Below are 16,103 nucleotides of genomic sequence, written 5' to 3' on the forward strand. Positions count from 1 at the left end.
CTCGTACTGTTTCATTAAATGAATAAATTTAAAGCATATTTAAATTGGTAAAATTTTGGCATATTCATTATAGAGTATCATTTTTTTTCTTTTATGAAATATATATATGGTAGGATCTAAAAATTCGGGGACTTTGCATATAATTCCTTCCCTCAAATAGTTTAAAACACTAATGCACAACCAATATTCAAAATAATCCCCTTGGGTGGCGATACACTTTGCCCATGCTGCTTTTATCTTATTTGATGACTAAAAATGATGTCCCTGCAGATCTTTCATCAATGGAAAGAGGTGAAAATCTTAAGCGGCTAAGTCAAGTGAATAGACAGAATGTGGAAGCACATTAGTATCATTTCTGTCAAGAAATTCTGTGACCATTATTGACCAATGTACAAGCATATTGTCATGGAGTTGTTCACTTTGCCACATCTCAAGCCATTTACAATGGATGGATTCATGCAAACAATATAAAATATCTAGGTAATGCTTCTTGTTCACTGTTTTGTCTTCAGAAATAAATTTTAAAATATGATTGTCATGGGTGAGTGCAGTCCCCAAATTTTTGGATCTTGCCTCCTGTGTGTAAATATATAAATTTCATTATATTAATTTTAAAAAGCAAAAATCTATTGATATAGTCATTAGCAATCAAAGTAATATAACTATTTATTTTTGAAATTTGTTTGTTTATAAATTAAAAAATTATATTTAATTTTCAAATTATATTAAATAAAATTTTATTAAATGTATTCATAAATAAGTTTCATTATTGAAAATGCAAGTATAATAAAATGCTTTATACAGAAGATTCATTATGTTATAACAAACATTTGGTCAATTCTGAGAAAATATGCATTTCTACTTAACGGATTAAAACTTTTTATATAAATTATAAATCATTTTGAAGAATACTAGTTTTAAATTAATTTAGATTATTCTTTAATGTTTTTATAGAACTATAATACTTATTTAAGGCAATAATTATACTTTTTATAATGTCTTAGATTTAACTAATATAATTTTTTATATATTGTTGATTTTTAAACATTGTAAATATTCAAACCCAAATTATTATAATCAGTCACTAAATACCAGATTAACTTTCAGGCTAACACTGTTTTTGCCCAAAAGTTAGTGATTTGATAATTAATTTTTAATACATAACAAAGTAATCTGATAACGGGTACAGTTGTTTTATAGATTATATAATATCTTGATTTAGTAAATGTTATTTAGATTGTAGAGAAAGTAAGTGCAAATCAAAGGTATAATTGTTTTAAAAAATTCATAAATTTATATTTTAACTATATTAATTAACAGCAGTAGATATGATAACAATTGTCATTGATGAACTTTTAGATCAATTTTTGTCTTGGTTTATCATTCATTATTTAAATACAAAGTAAGTAATTTGTCCTCTCTTTTTTAATCTGAGATAAATTTGATTTGATATAAAGGGTCCTACAAAAAGAATGCTACCATTTTAAATTATTTTAATTATCTGGAAATGTTGTAATCTACATTAAAACATTGGAAAACTGTCCAAAACTTCACATTTGCCCATTACAATTTCTCAACGTGTGTGCCTCATGTCACATGGAACACATCCAACATATACTCAAACTCTTCCTATGCTTGCTACAGCTTATCCATCACTCCTCCTACAGCAGCCATAATTCTACAGTTCCTGCAGGACACTTCTTGCAGAGTCATCATTTTCATTTATGGCTGTTTCTAGAGGTAACAGACGACAAGACATTTGAATGCAGATGGTGATAAACTCTGACAGTTACTCTATCAATTGGTGTATGTCACGTACGTTTTGTCTAATAATTAACATAAATACAGTAATTTGGCAGCATTCATTTTGGAAGATGCTGTATATGCATATATTTTTTTGCATTATTTTTCAAGCATTTTAACCAATTTTTCAACATTAAATTTTCTATATTTTATTGGTGCAATGTAGTAGTCACTTTTATAGGTTGCTTTATACAGGATTAATTTTAATATAAGTGAATTTGTTTTTACAGATGGTAAGTGGTTAGGTATTCACAGGGGTAATTCTGACTATTTTTATTATGGAATTCACAGTAGAACAAAAGCAATGATATAAAAATTAGATGCAACTTTCTACAGCCTACCTTTGAGAAAAAGTTATCAAGAAGAAATGAAAAGACAAGATTTTGGTGTGGGGCACAAAAGGAAGTTTCATATGTTTAGTATGCAAGTTCTGTAAAACTAAAACTTTTGATACTACACAACAAAGACAAAACAATAACAAGAAGATGGCATCTGTTGTTTCTTATTCTGGTTGCTTGTGCAAATCACATTCACAATAACTCAATAATCATTACCATTTTCTTTAGCAGAGGCTGGAAGTAAAAGTAGAAACCCTGGTCACAATAGTCCGACATAGACTAAGTTGTGAAGTAATAAGCTCACCTGTAAGTGAAATTAGCTTTGCTAATGTTCAGGCAATAATTACAAATCATTTTTATATACTGTGAAATGTTCTTTGAGACTACAAGAAACTATAACCAATGCATTAGTTGGAATGATAAAGAAAGCATATGAAGATTTTCAGAAATTTATTAAACAATATAAAAAAGAGAAATGTCTATCAAATGTTATTAAATGTAATACTGCTTTACATCAGATTGCCAGACATTGCATAATATGGATCAGTAACAATGAATTTTGTCATCAACTGGGAACTATTTTACTTATATAATGCTCTTCAGCAAACTCTGTTCACTGAAATAATAATTAATACTTTCTATTATTAACAAGTTATATACAACTTTTTACTTGTATAAACATAAAATAGTATATTGTCAAGTTAACAACATACTGCTGTCAACTTACAAAAAATGTATCGCAACATTAACTGCAGCATTGTCACGTACTGCAGTAAAAACTTTGCTATTCTGTCTCCAGTCATTTATTACTATTTCTAATTTAGTTCTTAGGTGTTTACATGTATTTCTGTTGTCAATGTGTATGACTGGCTGATGATGATGATGAATGATGACAAAATTCATTGTTACTATCATATAAGAATCCATAATTAAAAAATTAATAAGTAGGTGCAATTTGATTGGCAAACATTTTACAGTTACAACAAAAACACTGTTCTGCTTATAAGAGTCACATCTTGCCTGAATGTAAAATGATTCCATCATTGAAAACCCATTGGAATTCAATATTTTATTTGAATGATTGACTTCTAGAGAAAATAACAGCAGTTATAAATATAATATACAACAAAAATATCATCACAAGAAATTGTATATCATCTTTTGAAATAACCAAAAAAGATAAACATCTTAGAGAATTTGAAGAACATTCAGAAGCCATTTGAACTTATTACTGTTGTAATGAGTTTGAAAAAAGCATTACCATATCAATAATGCGATCATTTTGTTATTTGGTAACTTTTTAAGTGGAAGGAAATAAATAAGAATGAGCAATTATTTATTGTGACATCGTCACAGTGCCAGGCTGCAATTTTTAATCATATTTTTAATTTATTTAATTTAAAATATATGCGCTCCACCTCAAATTAGTAGTGGCTTGCCCCTGTACATCACACTTTTCCTTTAACAATAGATTCGTGCCAGTCATCTATTAACTGCTTTCAGGAGAAAAGTTTTGAATTGAAATAACACGTCTGCCAGTTAGGATCGGAAGTTCATATATAGTTAATCGGGGCCTCCTGTCCTAATCTTTCCTATATCTGGTCTTGGATTCCATCTATCTAGCTCCATTCTCGAGATTAAGGAAAGACAGACAGACAACAGTGGGAATTTATAGGCCTACAGTTTTTCAAATTGCAGTCCAACAAATAAAAAATTTTTAAAGTACAGTTTTCAAGTGATATGAAAGTCCAATTTAATATAGGAATTGAATGTAGATTATAGATTGAGATTACCATGACATGGATCCCCAATATAAAAAAAAAAAACAAATAGATGTTCAAAGTTAAAGAAATGTCAGCATAAATGATAAACAATGGTTTTAGAACCCAAACGGAAATGAAGTAGCTAACTAATTTTAGGTGATGATCTAGAAATGTCATTTCCTCGGAACAAACCATGTATCTGCAAAAAAGCAGATCTTTACAATGACAGAATAATAACAAAATACATTATGAAATTAGCCAAGCTTGCAAAAAGTTATTTAGTCGTAGTGGCAATGTCAAGTTGTTGGAAAAAGTTTTTAACAATCTGAAATATTGTTACAGCAAAAAGAAATTGACTGAAAGAAGAAGAAAAAACTAAATATACTCATATTTCTATACAATAATTTTTAAAATAGAAAAATAGTATACAAAAGATATATTATCTAAGAGCACTTATTTGTTTTTTTAATTGTAAATTGTCTTGTAAAATAAATAAAAAAAAAACATGAATTCATTATAAATGTTTCATTTTTAAGATCCAAATATAAAGTAAAACATTATTCTAATAGCAAGAACAGACTTATTAATATATAAAGAATTATCAACTTTAAAATATTTAGTCTCTTTAAGTGTGAAATTTTTGTACTGTTTGAAAAGGAATATATAAAAAAAACTGATTTCAAAATTCCACTTTTGTTATTTGTTTAAAGCCACTGTTTACTGAAGAACAGTTTTTTTTCCAGCATTATTATATTATTTGTATATATGTATAATGCATTTTCTGTTTTATAATTTCTCAATAATATAATTATTGACTGAAATAGAAAGAATAGATATTCTTAAAAATGTTGAATTTACATTAACAAAGCTGCTCTGATCTAATGAAAGAGAGACCATTGTTTATTGTTTTATACTGCTGCAAGTTTAAATCCTGCTTTTGACATGTTTATCAGATTTTAATGCCTAATTTTTTAAGAAAGAGCATCCATAATCATACTTATAAGTGGCATTGTGATTAAATAAAATAATAAAAGAATGACTAACTCATAGCAAATAATTTATTTTGCTGCTTATATACTGTTTTTTAAATAAGAAAAACGAAATTAAAATTTGAAAAAGATAATGTGAGACCTATGCATATTTCATTCTAAATATTTGCTATTTTAAATGGAAGAGAATAGATTCACAAGAACAGTTGTTAATTTTTATATAACTATTAATTATACTGAGTAGTAGTAGTGGCAGATTACCCAATAGTTGCACTAGGTGTGTTTAGAGCCTCAAAAATTACATTGTTGTAATACTAAGTAGACTAAATAAATATTTATAAAGGACAATTTTATTGTCTTTTTAATAAAAAAAAAAAATACTTTTACATAAAAGGCCTTATAACAATATTTCACCTAGGGCCTCAAAGGAACATATTCCATTACTGATGAGGGATGCAGAAGTAGGTCTAGTTTTATTATGGAAAAAACACTCACTCTTATACATTACATAATTAATGAATGAGAAATAATAAAATATTGACACAAGGTTTTTTATTTATATTTTATATCTAACGTCTGCATTTCTCAGATTCACAAATTTATACTTACTTTTACATCTATCTGTATGTGTAATTAATACATATATTTCTGGTTTATGACAACTTAACTTACAATCTAGTAATTAAAATAGATTTTCCTCAGCTTAATATTTCATCTATAGTGATTAATTGATCTATAAATGATTCTTATTTATGGACTTTAGATTATTCATTATACAAGAAGAAAAAAAGTTTCTGATATCTCTTGGCATGTTAAGTAAGTCAGATATAATTAGGAATGCACTACTAATTAATGTTGTTATTGGCCAGTTTTGAAACTTTTAATTTTGTCAACTAATATTTGTTATAAAAAATATTAATACGAAAACTATTTGGTAGAAAACTGAGAATAGATTTTTTTTACACAGACATAATCAAGTAGCAAATATAATACACCAAGAGCTTGTAAACAAACACAAATTATTAGACATCCACAAACCATACTACAAATACATTCCACAGACAGCATTGGAAAACAACACACACAAAATGTACTACGACAGAGCCATAATCACAGATAAAACAATTTACCACAACAGACTAGACATCACACTCATTGACAAACACAATAAAATCACATACATTATAGACATATCCATTCCAAAACACTCACAATATACAAAACGCATGCACTGAAAAAAATTAGCAAGTACACAGAACTCGCCCAGGAAAAAAGGCATCTGTGGAGGATGGACAGAGTGCTTATTGTACCTGTTGTTCTCTCCTCTACAGGTGTCATACCACACACACTACACAAAAGCCTGGGCACGTTACAATTGAATAGAAACACATACATCACACTACAGAAGGCTACTATATTGAATACATGCTATATTAAGAGATTTCTGAATACTGACACTGACACTGATACACTTATTTAATTTTAGTTTTGTTTTGGTTGCTATGCCTTGACTCTGGTCCGGCATAGTACACAGCCACCAGTGTCAACTGAGTATAACCCACTAAATTCAATATAATAATAATAATAAGTGGTCAAAAGTAGTTTTAGTACAATTATATCCAAATTCTGTCTCATAAATTCAGACTTTCATCGTTTTTAATTAGTAAAAGTGACTAAATGAATTGCTTCAAAAATAATTGAATGTACTTTTATACATTATTTCTTAAGTAATAATTTGGTTAAATATACTTCAGTTAATATACAGAATTTCCAAATTATATGAAAGAAAGTAATTTGCAACTCATTATAATAAATACAACCTATACTTAAATAATTTAAAGTTTGATGCTAGATATGAAAATTATAATGGGGTATCTGTCATTGTTTAAATAAAATTCTATATAATTTTTAAATATATAATAACAACAAAGGCTGTGATGTCCTGCAATTCTTCGAATGTGAAGTTGCAAGGTGGTGATGCTTTCTTTGAAGGTGAAGCTGCAATTCTTTGAAGATTAGTACAGATATATAATGCAAAACGAGCCAGAGACTAATGCAATATTTATTTTTTCAGCTAGCTGTGAGCTAACAATAAGTTTCGATTATTTTAAAATGGATTTTTTTTAAGTATGTAATTTCTATACCTGGAGCATCATTAAGCTCGAGTTACCTAGTAGTGATTCGTAACACTATTGCAGCTTTACCGCTTCATATCTGTAATGATTGCATTATAGCTCTCGAAATCTGCCATTGACTTCATCTTTAAGAGGATTAAAATATAGTAATTGAAGGATGTATAGATGAAACAATTGAAGCTAAGTATTCAAATACAACCGGCTTGAGTGTAGCTTCATATTGTTATATAGAAGAATTTTTTTCATTTCCGTGTCAAATTGCAGGATCTGAGTTAATAATTTGATATCTTTACAACACCTATCAATAAATTCCTGCAGCTCTACATCGCCAAGGTCATAAATACTTTACACTTCACAGTTTAAGGAAAATCAAACGACGCTGTTTTCCTCCTGGAGTAACGTGACCAGATTAAATTCTCTCTAATCCTTATGCTTTGTAGGTAGGATTGAATTCGAGAGATTATTTTACGTGAATTTTAAATGTTTCGTTTATAGTAGACCGAAAAATTTCTATGGAATTATAAAAAATATTTAAGTCGTATTTTTATAGTTTTATTTATTAAAGCTGCATTTACGCTTGTGCCATACCAGAGGCCGTTCCTCCACTAAATAATAATAGGTAATATGCAGGACCGTCGAGGGACAGTTGGGGATTTTTCTCAGCTTACACAAAATCCGGTTCTTCTTTTTTATTATTAAATATTTAATTTCGTTCACTAATTTGTGGAAAATATTCCATGTTTTGTGTCATTTATTATTGTTTTTTAATGGTATTTATGATACAAAATCCACAAATAAGACATTCTTATACATTGGTGATAATTCTCAATTTAGAATATGAGTAACCGGGTACAAATTCAGAAATATGTATACGTACAATACCTAATCACGGTACACCATCGTATTCTTTTTACAGTTCAAATGTTGTCCGTCGTTATTTCTATAAGATGAGTAACTCGGCATTTTACTGTAGAAATATTAAACGAATAAATACGGATGTGAGGGCATAGAAGCTTATAATTCCCATCCATCCTGCCATCATAATCTGTTATAGGGCCTATAGTTTTATGTATTTCTGACATTTTTTTTAACTCTTCTGCCTGCGGGCACTAAGAAGGCCTTTTTCTAGGCCCATCATGTATTTGGGCTTGCGGCGGTCGAATGGTGTTTCGGTTTTCTTACTAATATAGCTGCCAATCTCGTATTTTTCCGATCGTAATTTCCAAGACTATGTCAAAGTATAGTTTTATAGGTTTTCATATAGTATTTTATAATATTTTTCATACAAAAGTTATGATGTATAAATAAAATTTCATACTCAGATTTTTAAAAAATGTTTGTATTTCAGGAAACATTTTAACATTTATTTTTAGTAGTAAACGAATAACGGAATTTTCCTGCGGTAAATATCTAATGTAATTGGACTGCAATTTGAAAAAATTGTAGACCTATAAATTCCCACTGTCGCCCGTCTGTCTGTCTGTCTTTCCTTAATTTCGAGAACGGAGTTAGGTAGATGAAAGCCTAGACCAGATATGGAAAGATTGGGGGTATGAGGCCCCGATTAACTATATACGAACTTCCGATTCTGACCGGTAGACATGTTATTTCAATTCAAAACTTTTCTCCCGAAAGCAGTTAATAGATGACTGGCACGACTCTATTGTTAAAGGAAAAGCATGATGTACAGGGGCAAGCCGCCACTAATTTGAGGTGGAGAGCATACATTTGAAATTAAAAATTGCAGCCCGGCATTCGGATCCTCTCCGAATGATATTCGAGAGATACAATTTTTATTGTATTTGTAAAACGTGCGTACTTTATATTCAACTTTAAATTATTATTAATTTAATAGTTTTATGGATTTGATAACCGATGCAATGTGTTAAGCTTCTACTTTTAAATAACATTTTCAAAACGTCAGTTTATTACTGTTCTTATCGGTGAGAAAATCATCCACGTTTGACTCGGTTATACGCAAATAAATTTTAACTTATTCCAGTCAACTACATGATCGTTGTGTAATTTTTAACTGACAAAATTGAATAAATTTTTATAAAATACCGCGGTAGTATTTCCGGAGAAATTTCGTCTCTTATCGTACATGACTTATTATAAAATCCAATAAATTGTTTTATTAGAATACTAGCAGGTAGGCCCGGCGTTGCTCGGGCAAAAGTAACGATAGCGAAGATTACGTTATAGTCACAAAAGAAAAAGAGTAATTTCATCAACGAACTAAGTATTTCTAAAGAAATGTCGAATTTGAAAATCGAATGTTCTAATATTGTTCGATTTTCACGACGTGTTCTGATTATATCGTTCGATTTTCATCGAATGTTCTAAAGAACAAAGGTCGAGAAAAACCGAACTAATCTGTTTAAATTTGAAAATCGAATGTGTTCTAACATATTACCCTTTTTCTTTTTTTTTTCAGAACCCGTAAATCTTGCACGTCGCTTTCTCTTGTTCTCCATTTTTACTTAACACTTCCATTGTTACTTAACAATTTAGTACTTAAATTTGTTACCCTAACTGTGTACCAAATTTCAACTTTCAACTCCTAACCGTTTTAGCGAAAATTAAGATTATTACGTTACAGTCAACCTTACCCGTTTTCACAGAATGCATGAATTGGGTCCCCGTTCCCAGACTAATTACAGAATTTTTAGATGGGTCTAAAAATATGTTCGATTTCCCGCAAAAACGAAAAAAAACGTTCTTGCACGTCGCTTTCTCTTAATAATTCTATTGTTACTTAACACTTCCATCAACAATGGAAGTGTTAAGCCTTAATCCTGTCCCTCTCCCCCGTGGGGAGATATTTCGAAAAATCCCTTCTTAGTGTGCGTTCTCGTGACATACCCTAACTGTGTACCAAATTTCAACTTTCAACTCCTAACCGTTTGGGCTCTGCACTGATTATTATTATCATCATCAACTCGTCTCGATTATATATATAGATTCGGGTTCGTGACTAAAAATCGTTTGTTGTATTATTTAATTTTGTCTTTGCCTGAAACAATATCTAAAGACGAAAAAATCAATTAAAGCTTTCAAAATTCAAACATACACAGCTATTGATTAATGTATTAAAGAAGTGAAATTTTAGAATCTGATAAATCTAACGTTTCATTAAATTTCACGATTAAAAAAGAAATTCTATGAATGAATCCGGTAAGAAATACCGGATCACCGTGTAATTCGTTCGGAATTATTTCCTCTTCCTTTAAGGAAATATCAAACTTATATTTCTTATATTGGCATTTCACCGATCCTACAAGCATTGTTCTCGTGTCGTCTCTCTTTTTTTTTATTACGCTTACAATAGTTATTTTTAGTGTTTTTTTTTTAAATTAGATAATTACGGAGAACGTCGAGAAACCTACTCTTAAAACTGACATTACAACTCTCTTCTTTGAGAGAAAATTATTATTAAATTGTTCTAATGATTTAAGAAGGAATTCTAATCCAGATTTTTTGTTTTACAAATTTTTTCTAAGCATACAGGAAAAAAACCCGAATGTCTTTTGCATTTCTCGGTGTACTATTTTTTTTAGTTATGTAGCCTTATGTACATACATTATTTCTGGTAAAAAATTTGGAATCGCCACACATTTCCTAGCGTTAATGTATTTTAATTGTAAAGTTCACTATGGAATGATAAGTAGTATTGTACAGAACATATAGCGATTTCGAATCATCAAAGATAATTATTAGGCGTGTTTACAAACGATGCGACGTAAGAAATGATTGATTTACAAATTTTCGGAACCGCTTTAAAATTTAATGCGGGCCTCCTTTTTAATGCATTCGACTCCCATTGATCGTTTCCCTTGTTCACGAATGATTAAAAATAGATGACAGATAGATCGGGTGTAGAATAGGAAACGAGATCAGTCGAGTGTAATTTCCTTTTACAGCTTCGTTACTTTAAGATTTATTCTGACAAATAAAATAGTATCGTACTGTATTTCCGCTATTTCATTTTCGTAACCTAAACTCTTATTTATATGTTTCGGCATACAGATAATTACATACATTAGTAAGAAGGATTTAATCGGTCAACATACAGGCATTTACATTCAAATGTACGTATTCTTTTCTACGTTCGGTTACTCGGACAGCCAAAAACTTTGTTGATAAAGGTTCGAGAGTTGTTTATAAGTCGGAACCAGTTTGTGTGACATCAACGTAGACGTTACGTGAATAATTATACGGTATATAATTAAAATATTCAAGTTTTTATTGACTTTGTTGCTACACTTACCGGAATATTTGTTGTTCGAACAAGTTGGACAATAATTCTACGTAATTAACAAGCTGTCCTATCACTTTAGCGTTATTGCAATTTGTTAATTAATTAAAATATATTATTAATTACATATAATACGGGATATTAGCTCGGCTGTAGTCAATTCGTAAAGTGTTAAACGGCATCAGATCAGCATTAACGCTAAGCAGTTTGTTTAAATGTATGATTAAATAGACTTAAACTGCAAATGAGTCTTGAAAATTCGAATGTTAAAGAATGTGATTTTGTACTTCATCGCCTCTTGTCGTTTTCAATTGTAAGAAGTAAGCATAAGATTGCCCAGAACAGATCACACAGGAACACCTTTGTGTTGCTCCTGTGTGATCAGTGCTCTTAAGCAATATTATGCTTGCTTTTAACAATGTGGTTTACTGTAATAAATATTTAATGTTTTTTCTTTTAAGTTTTAGTGAAATTCACTTAAGTGTAAATAGTTTCAGAGTATAAATTCCCACTGTCGTCCGTCCGTCCGTCCGTCTTTCCTCAATCTCGAGAACGGAGTTAGATAGATGAAAGACAAAACCAGATTTAGAAACCTTGGAGCAGGAGGCTCCATTTAACTACATATGAACTTCCGATGCAAACCGGAAGTCACGTTATTTCAATTCAAACATTTTCCCCCGAAAAGTGTTAGTTAGATGATCGGCACGACTCTATTGTTAAAGGAAAAGTGTGATGTACAGGGACAAGCCACTACTAATTTGTGGTGGAGAGCATATATTTTAAATTAAATGAATTAAAAATATGATTAAAAATTGGAGCCCAGTATTGTGAGATGTCACAATAAATAATTGCTCGTTTAATTTTTAATTTTTATAAATGAAATGTTGTATTTTTTTCTGTTCTTTAATGATTTTAAATGAGTTTCAGCTATTTAACACAAACACAAAAAACACGATTTATAATATGTTGACGAACGTGCTGGTATACACGAATAATTTTTCCGATAATTGAACTTCACACTTTATTTTCATTGGTTTAATAATTGAATTTTAAAGTCGAAAAACTTAAATATGGAGAATTTTTTCTGTAAATTATATTTGTATATTCAATTATGAATGTTTTTTTTTATAATGATAAGTTATATACTTTCAATACTTTTGGTTTTTTAAAATTAATTCTAAGAATTTTCTAGTGCAATATATTTTGTAAATTAAAATAAATTAATATAAATAAAATAAAAATATTTTGTTTAATTATTTTCAAATTGCAGAAATGATCTTGTTTGTTCTTGGTATGAATAACTTAAAGTCTACATAATATACTAAAATGTGATAAGTAGGAAAATACAAAGGCTGTATTTTGTATAGGCCCTATACTGAATGATTGTACTGTAATTAAAAATTACCTCCTACTCAACGTTGTTTAGAGAGATATTTAGCAGTCCAAATGCAACCAAATTTAGAATGGTGACATTTCAGGTCATGCGAAAGACATTTCCGTACAAAAAAAAAAAAAAATAGTACCGAACCTCACCACTGTTGCATTTTCGGCACTGCAAGCAACAAAAAAGCAACAATGGGGGAATGCTGGGGGATAAATAGGAGGGGGAATAAAACAGTGGGGTTTTATCTGAGGGAAAACTCAAAAAGTGTTGGTTTATCGAGGACATGTCGTGTATTTGACAGCATTTAATAACAATATGCAACTGCATTGAAAAGCATCACAGAGGACGAATTAGTCAGCCTTCGAAATGGGGATCACATCGAACAGTATTCACTGCATTTCTGAGGTATTGCATTCGCAAATAAAATGCTTATTATTAGCAGTACTTAAATTGCGCTAGAGATGAGTTTTGGTACTAAATTGTTTCTTACCGGAAATATATTTATGAAGTGTCATCATACCAAATTAGGTTGTATTTGGACTGCTAAATATCTCTCTAGACAGCATTGATTGGGGGTGCTTTAACTATGATCGCACAGTAGTCCTACGTACTAGTAAATACAGCTTTGATTTGTACTATAGATAATGTAAATTCGTGAATAACTCAAAATAAATCCTTTGTGTTCCTACGAATGACAGTTACAAATTATACAGTATTTGAAAATATGAATAATAACTTGTAATAAATATTAATTTCCTTCTATAAAATAATAATTAAAATTAAAGAAATTTCACAATTTACTGCTGAGAATAATAAATGACATTTGCGAATAAATGTCGGTTCTTTCCGAATATAATATAAATTAAAATAGAACAGATAATTAACATTATTTAAAAATATATCTAAATTTTAATAAGTTCTATTACAATAAATATATCGAAAGACGTGAATGAAGATGCCAAACAAAGAAAATTAAATAACAATGATATCAAGCTTCTCTAGAGGGAGAAGAGAGGTCATTTGGCTAGGGCACTGCTTATAGAGAATTCCCAAAATTTAGTCTTTTATATAAAAAATCTGGGCTGTGAAAGTGATATAAGTTACAATTTATTTTAATAAATGATGTTTTAATTAATATATTTTATATTTTTATGGCTTTTTAAAAGGAGTAGGACATTTGTGAAAGGACTCATCTGTAGGTTCCTAAATCATACTTTTTATTGCATTTGATTGTATTAAAATCTTCGAAACACATAAATGTATTTTACAAATAATGCTGGTTGTCTGTCCTATTTTTTCTTTAATTATTACAAAACGAAAATTGATAACAGTAGCTCGAGAAACTTTAATCGTTTTATTTTAAAGAATACAATTATTAAAATAAAATTTTAAAGGAGAAAATTTATATTTTATTCATAATTTATAAACCGAAGTGCGTATAGAATATTTTCTAATAAAATTATTATTATTAGAAATGATTAAAAATCGGATGAATGCCTGTATTTATGGATTGCGCTTAATTCTGAACACTTCTTAAGTGTTGACTAATTTGATTAATTACGAAGGTGTACACGAACAACGTGATAACACGATTTTGACAGCGTAATCATCGATAATTGACCTCGACTTTCACTAATAACGGAATGATTTCTATCATATATAATTATAGATTTATATTATTTATATATCTGTCCCCTTTCGAGTTATTTCAATTAGACTGGCAACGAAAATATCTTTATTAATTCCACTAAAATTCGCATCCGGTGTCTGCATCGTAACTTTCCAATAACCGAAGTAAGGGCAGAGGCCTCTTAGGGGTACCTTCATTCAGTTGCACTCAGGTAATGTGACCTACATTGGTTTCCCTCCCCCTATCCTTTCCCGAGTTCCGGGTTAAATAACCGTTGCAGACATTTCTTTTGTTTGCCAGACACGAATTTCTCCAAAGTACAAACTCTAATATCGCAAGAATAAAATAATTCGTAAACACATTTCCCTTTCCTCAACAACATATCCCGAAAGAAATGCTTAACACGTGTCTAGCCAATCTATAATGGGTACGGTGCCGATGCCGTGTCATGGATGGAGCCTTGTATATTTAAAAAAATCAAAACTAAGTATAACCGAATGTGTAGAATATAACATTACATTTTACCTTTTATAATGTATTATAAATAAAATTGCACGGTCCAACTGTCAAGAATGAAAAGGTGCGAAAGAATTTGTTTCTGGACAAATCTTTGACAACGACGACTGTTCGGCTACATGAACATGTTCCAAAGAAGCAGAGCATGAATACGAGTAAATTTAAGAATAATCTAGTCGATCAATATATTCTTTTTTATAAAAATGTATATTCCTTTGTATCCATTCATAATGTAGGATATAAAAGAAAAAATGTTAGGATAAGAACAAGAAACTCTCCGGATAGATTTATTAATTAATTAATTAAATTAAATTAATTAAAATTAAATTAAATTAAATTAATTAAATTAAATTAAATTAAAAGAAAATGATCAAACGAACAACGGATTATCGTGCTATTAAAGCTAAATAACTACAAAACATTTGGCAAGAGGCCTCCTCCTTTTGTTTAATATGGCGGCTTATTAATTATTTAACGTTTTCAAATCGAAGACGATAAGGAAGGATATAATTCGGCATCCTTTTACCGGGATTTTGAGAGTTCGAACAGGGTCTGAATCAATTTCCTGATTTTGAAATAGAAAAATCCGCCTCTACTTTCCTCGCATCCTGTTCGACTTAAGAATATACATTTTTAATGACGTAAGAGTTACGCCTAATATTACAATAATAGCAATCGATGGATTTTAACCCAGTTTTAAGGAAATACGGAATTGTAATGGTCTGTTTGACCCATTAACCGATTTCACCAAAGTTAGTAGAAAGGTGAGGTGATGCGCGAACGCCCAGGTCCGTGGCCAACACCAACGCAATTCGCATCCCACTGTGTCAGGAAGTCAGTCGTAAACAATGTCTTTCGGCTTCCTCCATTCTTTCTTCCGTCTAATCTTATTTGCCTATTGATACGTTGACCGAACTTTAATCGTTCTTTTCAAATTCAAATTTAAATCCTTTAAAATAAGATGTATCCAATATTATACTTATATAGGGAAATTTCCCTATAAAGGTGTGTTAAATCCTCTTGCTTTATAGGGGAAGGTCATGTAGAAAAGCAAGGTAATAAGTCAAAGCTCGTTATCACCTTCAACAATGAGACGTGTTGCATAAAACTATTTTCCTTTGCTTTGCGTGTGGCGTAATAAAAGAAAATTGTAAATTCGAATGAATGTTTTCTGGATTTTCCATGTTTACTCTTAGCAGTCGTTGACCTACAGAAATCCTCGAAAAAAAGAAATATATAATAAAAAAGACGTGAATGGCGGTTGCATAATCGTGTCACATTTTCCAA

The sequence above is a fragment of the Centruroides vittatus genome, unplaced genomic scaffold (genome assembly GCF_030686945.1).
Source record: "Centruroides vittatus isolate TY-2023 unplaced genomic scaffold, ASM3068694v2 scaffold_435, whole genome shotgun sequence".
NCBI lineage: Eukaryota > Metazoa > Arthropoda > Arachnida > Scorpiones > Buthidae > Centruroides > Centruroides vittatus.